Source organism: Podarcis filfolensis (assembly GCF_964270895.1).
Source record: "Podarcis filfolensis genome assembly, chromosome: 8".
NCBI classification, from domain to species: Eukaryota; Metazoa; Chordata; class Lepidosauria; order Squamata; family Lacertidae; genus Podarcis; species Podarcis filfolensis.
Window position 1 is genome coordinate 87,842,152 of NC_139611.1, and position 14,693 is coordinate 87,856,844.

At 53.2% G+C, this 14,693-nt stretch overlaps 1 protein-coding gene across 1 annotated transcript in view; it reads right to left on the bottom strand.

Annotated features, from left to right (window-relative positions):
* LRFN1 (leucine rich repeat and fibronectin type III domain containing 1) overlaps positions 1-13,105 on the bottom strand; it is a 141,098-nt gene extending 127,993 nt beyond the window's left edge. Inside the window, exon 1 of the mRNA XM_083627095.1 lies at positions 12,993-13,105. The gene's annotated coding sequence lies outside the window, so the exon portion shown is untranslated. The remainder of the gene's footprint in view (positions 1-12,992) is intronic.
* Between the last annotated feature and the right edge of the window lie 1,588 nt (positions 13,106-14,693).

Below are 14,693 nucleotides of genomic sequence, written 5' to 3' on the forward strand. Positions count from 1 at the left end.
ACCTTTGAAGGTGAGCCGGAAACTACAACTAATCCAGAATGCGGCAGCTAAACTAGTGACTGGGAGCAGCCGTTGAGACCATATAACACCGGTCTTGAAAGACCTACACTGGCTCCCAGTACGTTTCCAAGCACAATTCAAAGTGTTGGTGCTGACCTTTCAAGCCCTCAATGGCCTCAAAGGCCCAGTAAACCTGAAGGAGCATCTCCACCCCCATCGTTCAGCCCGGACACTGAGATCCAGCACCGAGGGCCTTCTGGCGGTTCCCTCAGTGCAAGAAGTGAGGTTACAGCGAACCAGACAGAGGGCCTTCTCAGTAGTGGCACCCACCCTGTGCAACGCCCTCCCTTCAAATGTGAAGGAAATAAGCAGCTATCTTATCTTTATCTTATCTGAAGGCAGCCCTGTTTAGGGAGGTTTTTAATATTTAATACTGTATTGTTTCTAACACTCGATTGGGAGCCACCCAGTGTGGCTGGGGAAACTCAGCCAGATGGGCGGGGTATAAATTATTATTATTATTATTATTATTATTATTATTATTATTATTATTATTATTATTATCATCATTGAGATTGGTCCCTTCCTTGTTGTACAACCATTCCTGGTCACAGGCCAGGAAGCCATCAAATCCAAGCCTTTCAAATGGGGAGTGCTTGTGAAGGGCTGGCATTTTCCTAGAGATTATTATTATTATTATAATTAAAAAGCAGAGACATCACCTTGCCAACAAAGGTCTGTATAGTTCAAGCTCTGGTTTTCCCAGTAGTGAAGTATGGAAGTGAGAGCTGGACCATAAAGAAGGCTGATCGCTGAAGAATGGATGCTTCTGGATTCTGGTGCTGGAGGAGACTCTTGAGAGTCCCATGGACTCCAAGAAGATCCAACCTCTCCATTCTGAATGAAATCAGTCCTGAGTGCTCACTGGAAGGACAGATCCTGAAGCTGAGGCTCCAAGACTTTGGCCACCTCAGGAGAAGAGAAGACTCCCTGGAAAAGTCCCTGATGTTGGGAAAGATGGAGGGCACAAGGAGAAGGGGACGACAGAGGACGAGATGGTGGGACAGTGTTGTCGAAGCTACCAGCATGGGTTTGACCAAACTGCGGGAGGCAGTGGAAGACAGGAGGGCCTGGCGTGCTCTGGTCCAGGGGGTCACGAAGAGGCGGACACGACTAAACAACAACAGAAAACATGAATCGTGGGGATTTTTTCAATCAGATCTCAGTTCCAGCACCTCTCAAGTGGGCGCCATTGCCATTCTAAGAAAATGAGGGAGGTGTTCATGGTGAGTTCTGGCCCCTCTTTTTCCAGAAAAATAGCAACTGCAAATCCTGAATCAAGCTGTTGGTCCATCTCAGGGGTCAGCAAACATTTTCAGCAGGGGGCCGGTCCACTGTCCCTCAGACCTTGTGGGGGGCCGGACTATATTTTGAAGAAGAAAATATGAACAAGTTCCTGTGCCCCACAAATAACCCCGAGATGCATTCTAAATAAAAGGACACATTCTACTCCTGTGAAAACACGCTGATTCCCAGACCATCTGCAAGCCAGATTTAGAAGGTGATTGGGCCGGATCCAGCCCCCAGGCCTACCCATGGTCCATCTGATCCACTGCTCTGAGTGGTAGAAGCTTTGAAAGATCTCAGACAGAGAAAGTCTTTTCCTGCTCCTCAATTTTTTAAACTGGAAGCTGAATCTGGATGCAAACCAGGCACTCTGTGACCATGAGCTATTGGCCCTTCTCTTAATGACAAGATGAACGAGGCTCTTGGAAAGACGCTTCGAGTAGCGCTATCAATTTCTCCGTGTCACGTTGAGGATGAGCTCTCGAGCACGCCTTCGGCTCATGAGAATGGCCTGGCCAGTGTTTTGCACCAATGACACGTGGGTCCCAGAAAGTGTATCACCCCTGAGACCTGTGCCCCACATTGTGGTTGGATGGACAGACAGACGGGACCCATGGCAGTTGTGCAAAGTTACTTGGCCGTCGTGCGACTGTGGAACATATCTCCTGAAGGTGGGAAGGCAAGAACCACATTGCTGCACCAAAACACCTTCTTGGATGCGACCATCCCCAGAGTTGTACCCCCTATGAACGTGATTGGTTGTAGCCCCTATGAAAAGATGTTTGGCAAGAAACCATACATCAGACACATGAGGATTTTTGGTTCTGACATGTGGGTTCACACACCACAAAGCTCCAAGTTAGGCAAGTGTGGTTTGCATGGTATCTTTCTAGGGTATCAGAAAGGTTCTTACAGAGTAATGATCACTGACTCTAAGACAATTAGTCTCACTAGAAGTGTTGAGTACAATGCCATGTGGGGGGAGAATGTGGGAATTTTCCAATGTTATCCTGATGACAGTGAAGAGTCTGAGGATAAGCAACAACAGCCACACCCACTGATGAAGGTCCTGATTCTGAATCTGAGACTGAATCGGATGGTTCAGAGGATTTCAAGAGTGCGAAAGCCTCTATGCGACCCTCTGAAGGCTCTGATCGAGAATTGGAGGAACCATTGTTCACTATAGGCCACAATTCTCCTAAGAAGAGGAGAGTGTTGAAGACTTACAGCTAATTCGCAGGTCTGAAAGAACCATACCAGGTAGGCAAACAGGAAACTAGTAAACGTCACATCCCGTCTCCCTTTCCCGTGGGAATCCAACAGTATCTCGACTGTGGAATGAAAACATAGTCCCATGACTTGCAGCAGAAACAGAAACCAACAGGCTGCACCAACTACCGTGAACACGCAAAGCCTATAAGGTCGAGACAAACCATGTTCCCATCTCACACCAGTGACCCTGCTATGACTTCTATGTTGCTCTCAAGGGCTTCAGGCAGGGATCTCACCCACACCTCACGCTGGACAGAAGGACCAGAGCTCAGAGGGAGAGAATCGGCCTTGCAAGCAGAAGGTGAGTCTCAGGTTCAGTCCCCAAAGGCTTCTCCAGTTGAGACTCCCAACCTGAAAACCTAGAGAGCAGCTGCCTGCCAGTGTAGACAATACTGGGGAAGATGGGCCAATGGTCTCACATGGTCTAAGGCTGCTTCCGATTATTCTTATTATCCAACCTATCTTGTCCCAGCTACTCTGTAGTTGCCAAGTCCACAGGGCGGGGGACACTACCGAGAAGGCCCCCTTTAACTTGGCTTCTCGCAGGGAGGGAACCGCCAGAAGGCCCTCGGAACTGGACCTCAGTGTCCGGGCTGAACAATGGGGGTGGAGATGCTCCTTCAGGTATACTGGGCCATTTAGGGCTTTCAAGGTCAGCACCAACACTTTGAATTGTGCTCAGAAATGTTCTGGGAGCCAATGTAGGTCTTTCAGGACGGGTGTTATGTGGTCTAGGCGGCCGCTCCCAGTCACCAGTCTAGCTGCCGCATTCTGGATTAGTTGCAGTTTCCGTGTCACCTTCAAAGGCAGCCCCACAGAGAGCGCATTGCAGTAGTCCAAGCAGGAGATAACCAGAGGATGCACCACTCTGGTGAGACAGCCCGCAGGTAGGTAGGGTCTCAGCCTGCGTACCAGGTGGAGTTGGTAGACAGCTGCCCTGGACACAGAATTGACCTGCGCTTCCATGGACAGCTGTGAGTCCAAAATGACTCCCAGGCTGCGCACCTGGTCCTTCAGGGACAGTTACCCCATTCAGGACCAGGGAGTCCCCCACACCTGCCCACCTCCTGTCCCCCAGAAACAATACTTCTGTCTTGTTGGAATTCAACTTCAATCCGTTAGCCGCCATCCATCCTCCAACCGCCTCCAGACACTCACACAGGACCTTCACCGCCTTCACTGGTTCTGATTTAAATGAGAGGTTTAAATGTTCCTATGGAGATAGAGATGCAGTTGGTAAAGCACTGGGGACCTACTACATGCCAAGCAGGTGTTCTGCCATTTGGCTACCTCTCCATGGATCGTAAAGCAGTCCCCAATAAATTTCCCCAGCAAAAGAGCCAAGGCATGCCCGAAGGAATGTTGCACACTCCTCTAAATCTTTCCCTCCAGGATAGTAGCCAGCCAATCTGAACTTGGCCACAGGGAGGCAGGGTGGTGTAGTGGTTAGAGTGTCAGACCAGAACCTGGGAGAGCAGGTTTCCAATCCCCCCTTCCACTCAGCCATGAAACTCACTGGATGTGACCTTTGGCCAGTCACTGCCTCTCAGCCTGACCTACCTCACAGGGTTGTTAAGAAGGTAAAATGGAGAGGGGGGGAAAGTGTGTTTGGCACCTTGAGCTCCTTGGTGGGTTATAAATCTAACAATAAGCAAACAGACAAACACCTTAGCAGCACAGCGGCTTTCAAAGCCTGACATCTAGATATTTTAGGCCGTTCCAATAAAATTATTTACTTGTTTAACAGGATTTCGATGCAGCTTGTCAGAGGATAATTGGGTGCCCTCTTCCCACCTTGGATCAAATCTACGCTTCCAGGTGCCATAAGAAAGCTGCAGAGATAGCACAGGACAGTGTGCACCCTGGAAATGATCTCTTTCAGCTTCTGCCTTCTGGAAGAAGGTCCAGGGTTATAAAGACTAGGACTAGCCGCCTGAGAAACAGTTTCTACCCAAATGCGATTTTGGTTTTAAATGCATTGTAAGGAGTCTCTGTGGGAGTATTTTAAAATGGGGTATCCGAGTTTTTAGGGGGCTAACCAGGTTGGGATAGCTGGGATAGCTGGCTTGTTGGTTTTTGAATGTCTTATGTAGATTTTTCAATTTCACTGTGCTGTATGGGACAATGACAATAAAGATTATCACATCGTATCGTATCGAACCTGGCTGGGCTGGCCTAAGCAAAAGAAAAATGGTTGTCTGCATATGTTGTCTGCTCTACATCAATGGGCAGGGAGTTCCAAAGTGTAGATGCCACCACCGCAGATGAAATATGCAGTCTCTGCAAGGATGGCACAAACATTATGGGGCATGTGAGGCCAATGGCAGTCCATCAGCCACACACTGGGCAACCTCCCTCATGATTCCTTTCAGCAACAAAAGGGCATTTTATTGAAATTCTGGGATGCGTCACAGGCCGGGTCGGTTCATGCGGAGCCAGGCCATGGCATCGCGCAAACGAGCGGACATGGAGCTGGGAGGATCAGAGCCGCTGTTCTCCTCCTCCCCTGGCCCTGCTGCTGCTGCTGCTGCTCCTGTGCCAGGGCGAAGATCTGGCTTGGCGCAACATCCCCTCTGAACCTCCTGGGCTCATGGCTCGTCTCCCAGTGTGACATGAGAGATACCTTCAAATATCTGAGGGGCTGCCACATGGAAGATAGAGCGAGCTTGTTTTCTGCTGCTCCAGAGGGTGGGAGTCGAATCAATGGATTCGAATGACAAGAATGGAGATTCTGACTCAACATCTGGAAGAACTTTCTAACAATAAGAACTGTTCAACTGTGGAATGGATGATGGCAGGAGGTGGTGAACTCTCCGTCACTGTAGGCTTGCTAAACGGGGTATGGGTAGCCATATGTCAGTAAAGAAGGTTGGTTGCCGAAGAGTGGATGCATTTGAATTCTGGTGCTGGAGGAGACTCTTGAGAGTCCCATGGACTGCAAGAAGATCAAACGTATCCATTCTGAAGGAAATCAGCCCTGAGTGCTCACTGGAAGGACAGATTGTGAAGCTGAGGCTCCAAGACTTTGGCCACCTCATGAGAAGAGAAGACTCCCTGGAAAAGACCCTGATGTTGGGAAAGATGGAGGGCACAAGGAGAAGGGGACAACACAGGACGAGATGGTGGGACAGTGTTCTCGAAGCTGCCAGCATGAGTTTGACCAAACTGCGGGAGGCAGTGGAGGACAGGAGTGCCTGGCGTGCTCTGGTCCAGGGGGTCACGAAGAGTCGGAAACGATTAAACAACAACATGTCAGTGATCCTTTGCCTGGGATTCCTGCATTGCAGGGGGTTAGACTAGATTATGGTTACCAGATTTTTTTCAATGAATCCGGGGACATTTATTTTTATGTTTTATTTTTTGAAGCTGTGTAGCAACAGGGAGTCAGTAGTGGGGATGGTGTGGCCAAAGACCCTGGGCCCAGGCACACATGCATATTGTATAAAGGTGCAAAGCCCTTCTTTCTCACCCTGTGAAACATAAATGCCCAGAGTTTTGAAAAAAACTGGGCAACAGCCAGCTGGCCGTGACCCCCAAGCCTCCCCTGATAAGTCAAAGCAAAGGGGGAAGGGGACAGGAGATCTGTACCGCCGGACATCCCGGGTTCCCCGTCGGCAGTGGCGCCGGCAGAGGCAGTCCGCAGCCCCGAGCCAGCCTGGTAGCACAGGCTACCATGGCGCCCGCCATTTTTCCTCACTGGAAGTCCCCATATGATGTGTTGCAGCGAGCAACTCCTGAAGCCAGCCAGAGCCAACTGCGCTACCAGGCTGGCTGCTGAGACTGCCATGTTTCCCGGGGACAGATTTGCAAATCTGGGGACATTCCGGGGACGGGATTTGTCCGGGGACAGATTTGCAAATCCGGGGACTGTCCCCAGAAACCGGGGACGTCTGGTAACCCTAGACTAGATTCCTTTCCAATTCTGGTATCACGGAGCAAGAAAAACAGTGAGCCCAGATTCAGACGTAATGCAAAGCCAAACCATGGTTTAGTGCAGCAGCAGCACGAACAGGGTGGGAGCACTGCAGGAACTCACATGTTTTCCCGTTCCTGCTAAGCCACGGTTTGACTTGGCGTTACGTGCAAATTGGATGGACTGAGGAAAAAGCAGGCAGCAAAATTGTGGATGACCTGGGATACGAACAGGTCAGAGGCTGCATACCTTTGAGTACTAGTTTCTGGAAGCATAGAATTGCCAAGGTGGAAGGGACCCAAAGGGTCATCGAGTCCAACCCTCTGCTGTGCTGGAATCACAGGTAAAACAGGGAGGGTGACTGCCTGCAAGCCATGCCTCTGAAAGGGTGCTGGAACAGATGTGACTGTGGCCAGCAAGGCGGTTCTATGGTTTTCTGTGATTAGACACCGCCATCACCCACTACCGCTCAGTGGAGCTTCTACATTCAGAGGTAGTCTACCAGCTCTGGAGACCAGGGAAGCACACAATAAGATTAAGGGCTGCTGAATGCCTGAACCTGCCTCCAACCAGCTAGAACATCAGTCCGCCTAGCCCCGTGTCGTCTGCCCAGCAGCACCTCAACCAGGCACCCTCCAGATGTTTTGAACTACAACTCCCAATAGGGGCTGGTGGGAACTGTAGTCTGAAACATCTGCAGGGCACCAGGGTGCCCCAAGGACTCCTCCCCATCACGTTGCTGCTACCTGATACCTTTTTTAACAGGAGATGCCAGGATTTAAACCTGGGAACTTCCGCAGGAACAGTGAGTGCCTGACCACTGAGCAACGCTGCCTCCCTCCCTTCCTCTTGGCTTCCCACTGGACCCTCTTGAAAACAGGGCACCTAGGCGGACTTTGCAGCGCTGTTTGCATAAGAGAAGCAGCTGTTTGCAAGGTTTTGTGTTTTGGTTTTTTCCAGCGGCCCAAATCTAGGTGGAGAATCTAGGCTACAGCACATGGCAGCCTTCTCAGGAGGAAAAGAAAGGACATATGTCCAGAACAGGCAGGCGAGTCCTGGCGGCACCATCTGCGGCTGCCTGCCTTCTCCTCACCCTGCGGTTAGGCGGGGGGGGGGAGCAGAATAGATGCTGCAGGCAATGAGGCCAGGATGAGGCCTCACCTGCAGCACGCAGTCCCCAAGCCCCAGTTCTGACACCTGCAAGCCTCCATCACGGCTCTGAACCTCTGCTTTCTAACCCACACTGGAAAGAGCGAGGCAAGAGAGAGGCGGTGTAGTGCAGAATCGTAGAATCGTAGAGTTGGGACCCCGAGGGTCATCCAGCCCAACCCCCTGCAGTTAGAGTGTTGGACCAGGGTTCAAATCCCTACCTGGCCATGAAGTCCACTGGGCCACTTCCCTGCCGCTCAACGCCACCTGCCTCGCAGGGCATAAAACGGCGAGGGAGAGAACCGTGCGTGCAAAGGAATAAATACGTAATGCACCAGTTTTTGAAGACCTGACTGCCTCCCCCCCCTCCTTTTTCTGCCCCTCTCCTTGCAGGTGGGTTTTCTTGCTTGCTCGCCAGACGGATAACACAAACAGAATATGACATTTCACACCCGGGGATTCACACACTCGCGCACACAAGCCTTGCGGCCGCACAGCAACTGTCATGTGGTCTTCTAAAGAAGACACAGCCATGCACAGAGAAGCTCCCACCGGCTTCCATGAGAGCGTAAGGAAAGCCTGTTGGATCAGGCCCATGGAAGCCAGTAGGCCTATGCAAAACAGGCAAGCAGGATTTGAGCACAAGAGCAGAACTCTCCCTTCCTGTGGTTTCCAGGAACTGGCATGTGGAGGCAGAGCAGAGCCACTGTGGCTATTAGCCCTTGATAGCCTTCATAGAATCACAGAACTGTAGAGGGACCACAAGGGTCATCTAGTCCAACCCCCTGAAATGTGGGAATCTTTTTGCCCAACCCACCACCCTGAGATTTTAGAGTCACATGCTCTACCAACTGAGCTATTAATAATAATCCTCATCTAAAGCCATCCAAGTTGGTGACCGTCACCAGCTCCTGTGGCAGTTAGTTCCAAAGTCTAACTATGTGCTATCCATGCATGTTTCCTCTATGACTCTGGCTAGTCTCTAGAGGGGAATCTAGCCCAATCCAACGGGGATCTCACTTTCGTAAGGACATAAGAGAAGCTTGCAGGATCAGACCAGTGGCCCATCTACGTTTCCGAGCACAATTCAAAGTGTTGGTGCTGACCTTGAAAGCCCTAAACAGCCTCAAAGGCCCAGTATACCCAAAGGAGCGTCTCCACCCCCATCGTTCTGCCCAGACACTGAGGTCCAGCTCCGAGGGCCTTCTGGCGGTTCCCTCAGTGCGAGAAGCAAAGCTACAGGGAACCAGGCAGAGGGCCTTCTTGGTGGTGGCACCCGCCCTGTGGAACGCCCTCCCAGCAGATGTCAAAGAGAACAACAACTACCAGACTTTTAGAAGACATCTGAAGGCAGCCCTGTTTAGGGAAACTTTTAATGTTTGATGTATTATGGTATTTTAATATTCCATTGGAAGCCGCCCAGAGTGGCTGGGGGAGCCCAGCCAGATGGGCGGGGTATAAATAAAATAATAATAATAATAATAATAATAATAATAATAATAATAATAATAATATCTACTCTAGCATTCTGTTCTCACAGTGGCCAACCAGGTGCCTCAATGGCCAACCCTCAGGCAGGAAGCGAGAGCCTTCTCTTCATCCAGAAGCATCCCTGTCTAGTAGCCAACAGCAGCCTCTCCTCCTTTAATTTGTCTTGTAAAGCCATCCAGGTTGGTGGTCCATGGGACTGAGCTCCATAGTTTATCAATGGCTCTTTAAAATCCTCCAGGCACGGAGAGTCTGCCCCACTTCTGAGGTTGTCCTTTCCATCATCGAATGGCTCTTCCCATCAGAAAGTTCTTCCGAATGTTGAGTCGGAACCTCCTTCCCTGTCTCTCTAATCCGTCGGTTCGGGTCCTCCGCTCCGGGAACAGGAGAAAACAAGCTCGCTCCATCCTCCCTTCAGATATCTGGAGATGGCTTTCATGTCACCTATCAGTCCCCTCTTCTCCAGGCTAAACAGACGACGGCATGGAGTAGGACTAAGCTCAGCTGTGCTGTGCGATCGACATTTCCCGACTATGGCACAGCCACGGCACCCGAGGAAGGCTGTTTTGGACTGCGCTGCTAGAGAAGCCCTACCTGCGCACAGTCGTTGAGTTTGCCTGCGCTCAGAGATGTCAGCAAACAAGTGTGGGAGTGACAGTCGACATGCAGCCGGGTGCACAAAATCCCTGCATATATTTGTTGCCAAGGATCAGGCCTGGAAGTGTGAAGTGCGCTTCCTTCCTGCTCATCGCTTGCAGGAGTGCGGACCTGCCTGAGCATCCACTAGGGCCGCACAGCAAGGAGATTAGCCAGGTATCATTTATGCAGTCCCAACTGTCTCCATCCTCCCTCTCTGTGAAAATGCGCATTAAGAACGCAAGGAAGGACTGCGGTGCTAGGCAGGTGTCCCGTCTACTCCGGTGTCCTGTTCTCACAGGGGCCAAATGCCCCAAAGAATCTAGGAATCCAGATAGACTGCCTCTGGATCTGGAGGTTCCACAAGAACATAACAAGACCCCAGATGCCGGATCCAGCCAATGGCCCATCTCACAGGAGCCAACCAGATGCCCCACTGGGAAACCCAGAATCTGGACCCGACCACAGGAACCCTCTGCCCTCCTCTAAGGTAAAGGTAAAGGGACCCCTGACCATTAGGTCCAGTTGTGACCGACTCTGGGGTTGCGGCGCTCATCTCGCTTTATTGGCCGAGTGAGCTTCTGGGTCATGTGGCCACCATGACTGAGCCGCTTCTGGCGAACCAGAGCAGCACACGGAAACGCCGTTTACCTTCCCTCCAGAGCGGTACCTATTTATCTACTTGCACCGGTGTGCTTTCGAACTGCTAGGTGGGCAGGAGCTGGGATCGAGCAATGGGAGCTCACCCCATCACGGGGATTCGAACCGCTGACCTTCTGATCGGCAAGCCCTAGGCTCTGTGGTTTAACCCACAGCGCCACCCACGTCCCCTGCCCTCCTGTAGTTGCCAGCAACTGGTACTCAGAAGCACTGCTGCCTGCAGAGCATAGCCACCAAAGTTTTTTCCGGAGATTATAAGAAACAAAGAACATTATGCCCTAGATAAAACAAAATAATTGCCTCTGTTTCTTCCATCTGTCTGTCTGGTCGTTTCAACTGTATCTTGCTCTGAAATTGTTTTGTGGGTTTTTGGACCGCAATAAAGTATTGAAAACAGCCCTCTATCATATTGTAAGCTCTTTGGGACAGAGACCTGTTTGGGGAGGGTTGTTTATTGCTTCTATAAAAACAGGGATGGGGACTCCAGCTTCTATCAGCCCCAGTCAGGAGGTCCTATTGTCATGGGTGATGGGTGTTATAGTCTGAAGGCATCCGAGGGGGCGGGCACAGGTCTCCCTTCCCTTCTGCATATGCTACATAAATAATGGCACTCCCCAGGCCTCTCTGGCATACTTGCTCCCAGGCCCCTCTCTAAATGCACGCGGGTGTGTCATAAAGCGTGCATATTTAATGTGTGTGTACTTAAGTGAGTGGGGCTGTTCTTGGCCGGGCGTCAAGTATCTGGAGGTGTCTGTTTCCCCCCCAGCTGGGCGTGGGAGAGGGGGGTCATGCTGCTTCCTCCTGCATTGTGTGTGTGTGTGCGTATGTGTGCATTTGGCAGTGTGAATGACAGCGGGCGAATGAGCATTCCGTATGTCCAGGAGCTTTACAGAGGAGCGATGAGGCGGTCAGGCGTTTGAGGCAAGCGAGCGAAGCTCCATTTGATGCGCTCTCAAAAGCCCAGCATCCATCCTTCATCCCCGTTCGCAAAAAAAAAGAGAAGAGAAAACCATCATACATCAACCTGGAGGGCAGGAGACAGACCAACTTGTGGAGAGGGAGAAGGAGGAAGGGAGGGAGAGGAACCCTGGAAAATAATTCTGCCTGCAGTCCAGTTGTGAAAGGTTCCTGGGGACATCTGGATCCCCAAATTGGGGCGAGAGTGGGGTGAGTTGTGTATTTCTGAGGGAGTGTAAAACCACATAATAGAAACCCACCATTAATCTAATAATTCACCCTCAGGTGAGCACCATTAACCATCAAAACCTGGCTGCACAGAGGCTGGGGATTCTTTGGCAGGCGTTCCCACGGATCAGGTCCAAAAAAGAAAAGGCGGGGAGGGGGTGAAGAAGAGCGGATCTGTTTCCCCTTCCTGGCATTGCTCAGATCCATCAAGAGTGAGAGAGATGGTTTCCAGTTCATGTGTATGTGTCTGTCCCCCATCAGAATGCAGCAGAGGGTGGCTTTGAAATTCAGCACCTTGGACAGCATGGGAAGAGGAGAAGGGGATGCCAGCTGCCCTCGCTGGCAGGTGCCAAGGGAAAAGAATGGCCCCTCTGTTGCCTGGCAGAGCTTCCCCGCTTCCCAACCAGCTGCCACCCCCAGAGTCTGGCGGCAGAAGCAGCGGCACAGCTCTAGGAGACAGAATCGGTTTTGCCAGCCCCAAGTGGCGGAGGGTTGGGCTGGGGGTGGAGGACGACTGAATCGCGCCAAAGAGACCGAACCGAGCCAAAGAGACAACTTGGGCATCTCAGCGCCCCCTAGATACACCAGTGTGGCCCCCTCCAAAAAAAAAAAAAGCTACACACACACACACTCAGAAATCTCCGATCTCTGGCACAAGGGCAAACAACCCAAGTTGCCTGTTCCAGTTCCAAGCGCTCTGGTGCTAAGGGGAGAGAGGACAGCAGCCCGGTGCCCACCAGAGTGCCAGGGTCCCTGCCTGGCACACAGCAGGGTTCAGAAGCAAAGCAGCAGCAGCAGCAGCGACGCTTCAGAGGCTGGCTGCCGCTTGAGCCCAACGCCCCCATCTGTTCTCCTCGCCAGGACGAACAGCCCCCTCCCCAAAACTGCAAAAACACCTCTCCATCCCCAATCGTTTGCGGCAGAGAAGGGGGGGAAATACAACCCCGTCTCGCCCCTAACGAAGCGAGCCCCATCACCCACTAACCCGGGCGCCCCCCCCGCCCCCAATTTTCTGGCACCCCACCCAGCCCCTCCCCCAAGAAGCATAACCTCTGGCACCAGACGAGCGAAGAGACATTACCATTCCGCGCATCTCAAGGAATACCAGACCCAGATAGAACAACCCCCCCCCCAAACACACACACACCTCCCCATCATTTTTGGCAAAGCCTCCAGTTGCCAGCCTGGGCTTCATCACATCAACCCTCACCCAGCCCCTCCCCTCCAGCCTCCATCCATCCTTCCATCCATCTATTCACCATGCGCAAATGTCGCTCCGGCGGCCTTCTCCTTCCTCCCTCCCTCCCTCCCAGGAGGAAAAGGCAGGAGGGGGTTCCCTTACCTTTGGGGGTGCAGCGGGGTGTCACCCGACGGGAGGTGGGCTCATCCTTTCGGCTGGGCAGCGCGGCCGCGTCCAGAGGGGCTGCGCCGCCGCCGCCCGCCCGCCCTGCGCCAAAGGGACTCCGCCTTGGGGGCGCCTTGGAGGGGGAGCCCTAGGGGGCTCCTCCGGGCCGACTCCTCGCAGGCTCCATCGGCGGAATCCACAAACAAAGGCGCGCCTGGCGGCGAGATCCGCAAAGGGAGGGTGGGGTGGGGGTTAACGGAGCGCTGTGGCCCCCGAAGGGCGTCTTAGCTGGGCTCCGCCATGGCTGCGGTGCGCCGGGGCGCAGAGGGGTGCGCGGGGCCCGGTGGCTTCTCCGGGCGATCCAGAGCCACAGAAGGGGCCGAGTCTCCCTTCTTCCTCGGCTCTTCCCAGCCCCGCAGAACCGGGGTTGGGCTGGGGAGGGAGGGGGAGAAGAGGAGGGGGGAGGAGAGGGAGGAGCGCGCGGTGGGAACGCCTCCCCGGAACCGGGCAGGAAAGGCCGGGGCGCAGCGCGGGAGCGGTGCCTCGGAGGGGAGGTGGGGGGCTTTCCCCCCACCCCCGAGCACTTGGACGGAGAGGGAAGGAGAGGCGGGGGACGGCCGGGGATCGGGGCCGCGAGGGTCGGGCTGGGTGTTGGCATGAGGAGGAGGAGGAGGAGGAAGAGTGAGGGGGAGGCTGGAGCAAGCGCCGGCCCCCTTTCTGCAGAGGGAGAGGGAGGCGGGGACAAGGAGGGTCTTGCATTGAAAATCTTTAGCGTTGCAGCTGCTGCACCGAGTGGGGGGGGGAGAGGTTGGGGGGAGGGAAAGGCAGGTGAAGGAGGGAGGAGGGGGCGCAGAAGGAAGGACCCCATACCCCAAAGAGCGAGGGGGTTCAATGTCAGGAGGTGCCATTAGATTAGAGAGAAAACCGGGGTGGTGGGTGGGATAGAAACATCTTTAGGAGGGTGGATAGGGGGCTCGGGGGGGCACAGAAGGGGCAAAGTATTGTTTGGGGGAACGGTGTGTCGTGTCTCCCCCCCCCCCATACATGTGAATATCTCTGGGAGGAAAATAACAGCGGGGGTTAGTGACAGGAGTCCAGCAATGGGGGGGGGGAGGTGTGGGCGAGCTGCCTGTTTGCGGGGGGGGGGGAGGGACACTTGCGACCCTGTGGTGCCGCCCCATCTCGGGGCATCAGAGGAAGGGGGAATCGAACAGCCGGCTTCTCTCTCCTCCCCGAAGGGGCAGCACATGAGTGGTTGCCAACTGATGGGCGCTTTAGGGGGTGCTTGTGGCAGTCCGGCCTCGATTTGCCGGGACTCTTTTTCGCAAAGGAGGAAGAACCTGCCTTCTCAGACGGGCTGCGGATCTTTCCCCCCGCTGCAAAATAAAGCACAGGCGCAATGGCAGGTCGCAAAGTTGGCCGCCGCCAGCAGAAAGTGGGTTCTGAGTTCTGTGGGGCCCCCCCAATAGTGGGGGTGGGGGGGTTTCCCCACGACCCTGCAAGCCAGAGCCATGCTGTGACTGGTCTTTGAGAAGGGGGTTGGGGGTGGGGCTCTCTAGGGTTCCCTGAATGTGGAATCGACTTTGCTTCTGATCCAAGAAGCCAGCTGGTTTTTGGATAAAAACGACACGGCTGTTGGTTTGATGGGCTGCCGTGTAAATAACTGGTGGCTTATAGAATGGTGGACTTGGGAGGGTA